General features: G+C 45.9%; 1 pseudogene; it reads right to left on the bottom strand.

Annotated features, from left to right (window-relative positions):
* Positions 1–519: 519 nt before the first annotated feature.
* On the bottom strand, positions 520–5,450 carry LOC107156050 (annotated as a pseudogene).
* Positions 5,451–6,723: the final 1,273 nt, after the last annotated feature.

Raw genomic sequence — 6,723 nt, 5'->3', positions numbered from 1 at the left:
GAGCATTTAAATTTCTCCATTTTCTCTAGTGCTGCCATCAACATTCCTGTACAAGTTTTTGTATTGACATGTGTTTTGTTTTTTTTTAAATTTATGTTTCAATCCTCTCATTTTTATACTGACTCTGCAATTGTTGAGTCATATGACATCTCTGTTTAACCTGCTGAGTAACTATCAGACTATTTTCTATAGTAACTGTACAATTCTATATTTTCACTAGCAGTACATGAGGTTCTTATTTATTATCCACATTTTCTCTATCACATTACCTTGATTTAAATTGCTTCAGTCCTAATGTATGTGAAGTTTTATATCATTTGCTTTTGATGTGAATTTTACTGGTGACTAATATTCTTGAGCATCCTTTTCTTTGTTTAGCGGCCACTTGCATATGTTTTTGGAGAAATGTCCATTCATATACTTAGCCTATTTTTAATTACATTATTCATCTTTTATTATTGAATTGAAATAGATACAAATCACTTTACAGATATACAATTGAAAAATTTCTTCTATTCTTTAAAGACAAAGTAGGTGGTGGCCTGACATGGATGGAGCTGTAGCAAGAGGGATGTCTGGAGTTTCTATTGGCCATGGACCTCCCATGCCAGATAATGTTAGTCCCATTTGGGGTCCTGATAGCCCATCATCCTCTGTATGTGGAAAATACCAGGTCCATGACCCTGAGGCTGTTTACAGCCTGGGACTTCCTCTCAAGGAAAATAGTGTCTGGCTAGGTTTCTGAGATGGAGTAATGCAGGATAGATCAGACTCAGGTATTCCAGTGGCTACAGGTCCCATGACCTCCTGCAGATCTGGGTTTGTAAACACCACCAAAGGTGTGCTGTTTCCCAAGACAGTGATGGAGTCAGGATCCCCAGGCTGCCAAGATTACAAAGTGCTGCGTCTGTTGAACTTTGGGGCAGGTTTCTGGGGTGGCCAAGGGGGCCATCTCCTGGGAAGCCATCTGTACTGGGAAGTTTCATTGTCCCTCAATGTGGCCATTGTGAGGTAATAGGACTTGCTATGGAGGAGACTGTACTGGAGGGAAGCTCTGGGGGAAACCCATCCATACTTGAGGTACCATCAGAGGCTCCTGGGACCCATGCCCCATGATAGGATTGGGTGACATCAAGCCAGGCCCCATTGGGACACCATGAGGAGGTTGTGTCCCATAGCATTCAGAGAGGGCATCTTATTGGAGTGAGAAAGTGACTGAGTCTTTCCCATTTGGCTAAGAGTTGGCATCAGAACCATGGGGATTGGACCTGAAATTTAAGGATTCTGTGTATGAATGCCCATTCCTGGCATATTATTCATTGATGGTAGGTTGGAAGAATGAGCTGGAGGGAAGTCATCATTAGAATTGGCCACAGTCTTGTTGGCATCATGGTATAATGAGGTCGAACTGGGCAAACTTGGACATTCAAGACATGAAAATTGACAATGGATTCTGGGAAAGGATCTGCTCTGGAGGCATAGTGTAAGGTGTACTAGAGGGACGACTTCCAGGGATATTCACATAGGCAAACTAGCTGGCTGTAGGAGGTGGGGGGGCACCTGACTGTATACTTCCCAGCATGGCTGGGGAGGCCAGGGTGAGGGGAGCTTTACAGCATTCTGAAGGGGAGGTTTGGGAGAGGAGGTCCATCCAGATGATAGGGCAAGAACTGATGAAGATTCGAGGTGAACTGGTGATGCAGCAGCAGACCCCAAGACAGGGGAGGACTTAATGGAAGCAGCAGCAGCTAGGCCCACCAGCATGCCTGCCTGCTGTGATGGAGTCTGGGAGGTCTTGAGGTTCCTCGAGGACAAGCCCAGCATCAGGGACTGAACTTGGTGCATGATGGGAGACTTCAGATATTAATGCCTGGGGAATATACCTGGCAGTTGCCACAGATATATCCAAGTGCTTCTATCCCAGGTCACGCTAAAGTGGAGGAGCTATGTTGAGGTTAGTGGCATTACTAGAAAGGTTAAGAGGAGTGGTGACATGTGACTGAGCTGGCTGTTAGTTCATTGGTTGGGCCCAATTGATTCTCTGAGATTCTGCAAGGCACTATTGCTGCCTGGACTCTGAGACATGGGAAGGAGTGGCTTGGGGTCCATGCCATATTCCTGTTGAGGGTTCACACCAAATGGCAGGGGTACCATCTTCTGCTGTGGAGGCAGCATGTCTGAATTACCTGTGTGTAATTTCATCATCTTCTCAGGGCCTGCCCTAGCCTCTCTAATCTTCTGAAGTATCATCTGAGTGTTGGATCCCATGCTGAAATTTAGATTGTAATCTCCCTTTACCTCACTAGGAACCATCTCAAATTCAAGTTCCTGACCAGGGCCTATCTGTGGAGGCATTCCTTTTGGAAAGTCACCCTTAGAAGAACTCAGTGGACACTCAACTAGTAGTCAAGGGAAAATGGGATTGTTCCTATGCTTCATGTAGCACTGGGATCCTGGGATCATCTTGTTCATTTCCATGCTGGGCCTGATGCCTTTCATGCTTATCTCTCAGGGAGACCCAGTTGTTTCTCTGTCAGGAACTATTGAAATATTTCTTCAGGCAATCCTTGGAGGTTGTGGAAGTGTTCCCCTAATCCAGGACTGCTGATGGCTCCTTGGCCAGAAGGAAGGTTTCAACCATCTGGAATTTTTGGCCCATCATCTGACCAACTGACTTCAGAAAGGCCTGATCTAGGTGCAGGACTGGGCACATTTGGCCCTTTTATTTCATAGTTTATTATTCCTGCAAATATAAGGAGGTGCATTTGGCTTCCTGGTATGTTGTGATGGGGAACCATGTCCTTCAGGGGCTGAGAATGTGAAATATTGATATCTTCAGAAAATGTCTCCTGTGCTCATATATGAATACATGATAACTCCACATCATGTAAAACCACAAGAATGGGAAGTTACACTCCATGTATGTATGATATGTCAAATACATTCTACTCTCATATATAACTAAAAATAACAAATAAAAAGAGAGAACGGTTCTGTAAACCCAGGCAGCCAGCCTTCACTAGGAGTCATTTGTTTTGAAGGGGGTGGCCCTTGAACCACTCCCCACAGCCCATGCTGATGGACCATCATGTCCTGGAAGGAGCACTTCTGTACACCACTTGTTCCTGCTTCCTCCTCTTGACTTCATAAAACTTCTGCTGCAGTTTCAGCCACATTATCTGCTCAGGGGTCATGTGTTCAGGGGGTCAGGTCCTATGGGCCCAGACTGGGAGTTGATAGAAGGTGGAACAATTTCATCTGGAGAAAAGGGTATATCTCTATATCCCTGAGTTCCAAAGGGAGTTCCACATCTGTCAAGGGCCCAGGTCCCTTACTTAGGCTTTGGGATTGAGCTATCATGGCCTGTATTGGCTCTTATGTATTTTTATGAGTTCCATCTAAGCCAGAATTCTGATGGGGTCCCCATTTTGTCCTCCTATGAATTCTTTTGGTCAGAGAAAAGTATAAGCTGGATATCTCTGAGAGTTTGCAAGGAGTGCTCATAGTGCTCCAGCTGCTCCCAAGACAGGCTATCAGGGATTTCTCCCAATGTCGGGGGCTCACCACTAGACACTGATAGAGATGGAGAGGTTTTGGGATCTGCTGATGAGCTATTGCTCCCCTGGGAGTTAGGGGTCACTGCTCCATTGTTAGGCATCTATTTTGGTCTGGTACCATCTGGGGGCAATGGAGTGGAGATGGCAGAACTGCCTACAGAAGGAATCAGTTTATTTTCTACCACAGAACTGTCATGATACAGGGTATTTAGGGATGCAACAGGCTTGGGTGCTGATGCCAGAATGAGTTAGCTGTAGTTGGGTTTTAGTCAGCTATTTTGCTACTGTGACTAAAAGAACCAACCAGAGCAACTGTAGATGAGGAAACATTTATTTGGGGGCTCATGGTTTCAGAGGTTTCAATCCACAGACAGCAGGCTCTATTCCTCAGGGCTTAAGGTGAGGCAGGACATCATGGTGGAAGAGTGTGATAGAGAGAAACAGCTTACATGATGATCAGGAAGCAGAGAGAGAGGTCTCCACTTGACAAATACAAATATATACCCCAAAGTCATGCCCCAATTCCCACCTCCTCCATCCACACCCTACCACTTCAATTACCACTGAGTTACCCTATCAGGGGATTAATTCACTGCTTGGGTTAAGACTCTTATAATCCAATCATTTATCCTCTGAACCTTCTTGCATTGTCTCACATGTGATCCTTTCAGGGACACCTCACATCCAAACCATAACATCTGGTGTTTCTGAGAAGAATTCTGTTCCTGGTTGGCTGGAGCTGGGGGTAGATATGGGAGAGGTTTCCAATAACTATCAAAGGCAGGTATCTGTGTATTCAGAGGGACTGTGCGTCTCTCTGTGCTGGGAGCCATTAGCCAAGTAGGTATGACAATTTCCTTGCCAGCGTACCCCATGTTGCTTAGTGGAAGGACTCGTGGAAATAGGACATTTTGCAGTGACATTGAATGTAGGTGACCTTGCTCAAGGACCAGGGCGGATTAGGGTGTTCCCAGTTTAGGATAATCGGGTTTAGGGCGTTCCAGGTTTAAGATTATTCCTGCTGGGAATAGGGCGTATCCTGCTGCCTGAGTTCCCCTTGAGTTCTCATGGGATTCAGACAGTATATTTTGGGAGACAGAAGCCCAGTGGATGTGGATTTGGGCAGAGAACGTGGATTTCCCCAGAATGTGTTTGTAGACGGCTGGTGTGAGTTCAGGAATAAAGAGTTGCTGTTTGAATCTACAAGCTGTGTGGTGGCTCGTGATTGTGTGCCCAGCCAGACTGCAGCATTTGTGCCCAGCCAGATGGCGGCATCTCTGTCTTGCTGTTAGTGATGTTCTAGGTGTGTTCAGAGAATTGTTTCACCCTGGTCCTTCAATACAGCTTCTTCAGCTTTATTGGACATCTCAATCGAAAACATATAACACCACTTTGGCTGTAATCTTCTGAGAGGGTGTGGGCTTTGGGGAAGTACTTTGGCCATGGGAAAGGGGTGGAAGATCTGGGCCTGTAGCAGTTGATGGGGTCATGGACTATGTTTTGTATGGGAATCCTAGGACTTTATAAAGTCAGCAGAATTATATTCTGTCTTGCCAGAGTCATCTGGCATGTTTGGAGTCCCAGTTTCTCTCTGATTAAAGGAGTTGTTGTTTTCTCCTTGCACTGGACATCATTTCCAGCCCCATTCTTCAGCCTAATGCTCCCATCTGGGCCAGGGTATGACCAACACTCTTGGAGTCATAGGGGGATGGCTGGGATTGGTTGGCTGAGTACCCCCTGTTTACTCTGATTAGAGATTCTGGAATCCAGCTGGGGATTTCCAGATAAGGACATCACTGCAAGAGGATGAACCATCACGGTCCTGCTTGATTTGTAGCTACACTGTGGGTTTTCTGATGGAGAGTTCCTCAGTTCAGGGTTACCGGAATGCATTGATTGAAATCCTGAGCTTGCAGTCACAAAAAGGGATGATCTTACTGAGTTCCTCTTGGGCAACTGCTGGGGGCAGCAGCAGTGGTCCACTGATTGCTTGGTGTGTCCCTTAGCATTGGTCACCTGCATACCTTTTTCCTCTTTGTTTTTCTCTGCTGTGGAAGTGGGTCCTTTCCCCGTGCAGCTCCCAAATTCTTTGGGTGTGTTCCTCCTGCTGCCAAAGGAAAATCTTGCTTCTCTAGGGAACTTAAAATCCCAAGGGCCACAGCACCACAGTGCTCATCCTAGAGGTGGTGAGTCCAGGAATTCCTTCATTAAAGGTGACACTCACCTTTCAAGGTGTCCAATTTATTCTCTTCTTCTACATAGATAATAAGAGCTTTCTGAGAATGATCTCTGCTACCCAAACAAAAGGAAAATTTTAAGGCTAAGTGGAAGGACACTACCTAATCCCACATTCAGTCAATATCTATCTTTCCACTCTCTGGTGGTTATCTTTGCTTACATTTCTGCAATTTCACCACTAATCCTGTCTTGCCACCTGGAAGTAGGAGTTGGGGAGGGGCAAGGAGAAGCGGATTAGGGGAGGGGGTTTCAGTTAGGGGCAGCTTTGAATCCCCCAGTGGCCGGGCTGGGGTCAGTGGCAGCAGTGACACAGCATGTCCCCCTGCAGCAGGAAAGGCAGCAGCGGTGCCACCCCACTTCCACAGGCACTCATAGGCTCCATTATCCACCTGTGCCTCCGCCTTTCCAGCTCCCCTCTCCTGATACCACCCCTTTCCCCTCCCTTTGACCCTGCCCCAGTTGCACTGCATCAAGAAAGTTACTGCCAGCCCTGCCTCAGATGCCAGGAAAGAAGTGCCCCCTCCCCTGGCCCCAGTGTTCCACGGGTAGGGGAATGGGGACTGCCCCTACCGAATGCCTGAAGAGTTTACTAAATTTATTTCTGGATGACCTATTTCTTGGTGAGATCATTTGTTATTTCTGAGTAGATACACCACCAATGTTTGGGATATAAATCTTTAATATTATCATACTTTCTTGTCAGATTGTTCCCTTTTCCATAATGAAGTGACATTCCTTTTCTTTTCTGATTAATATTGACTTGAAGTCTATTTTGTCAGATATGAGATTAGCCACTACTGCATGTTTGTGGTATCTGTTTGTGAGAAATATTCTTTTCCATCCTTTTACATTTAATCTGTGGATGCCTTTGCCAGTAAGTTGAGTCTCTTGTATACAACATATAGCTAGGTCTTGCCTTTTAACCCAC

Source organism: Marmota marmota, unplaced genomic scaffold, assembly GCF_001458135.2.
Source record: "Marmota marmota marmota unplaced genomic scaffold, marMar, whole genome shotgun sequence".
Taxonomy (NCBI): Eukaryota; Metazoa; Chordata; class Mammalia; order Rodentia; family Sciuridae; genus Marmota; species Marmota marmota.
This window is presented reverse-complemented; position numbering and strand designations above follow the sequence as displayed.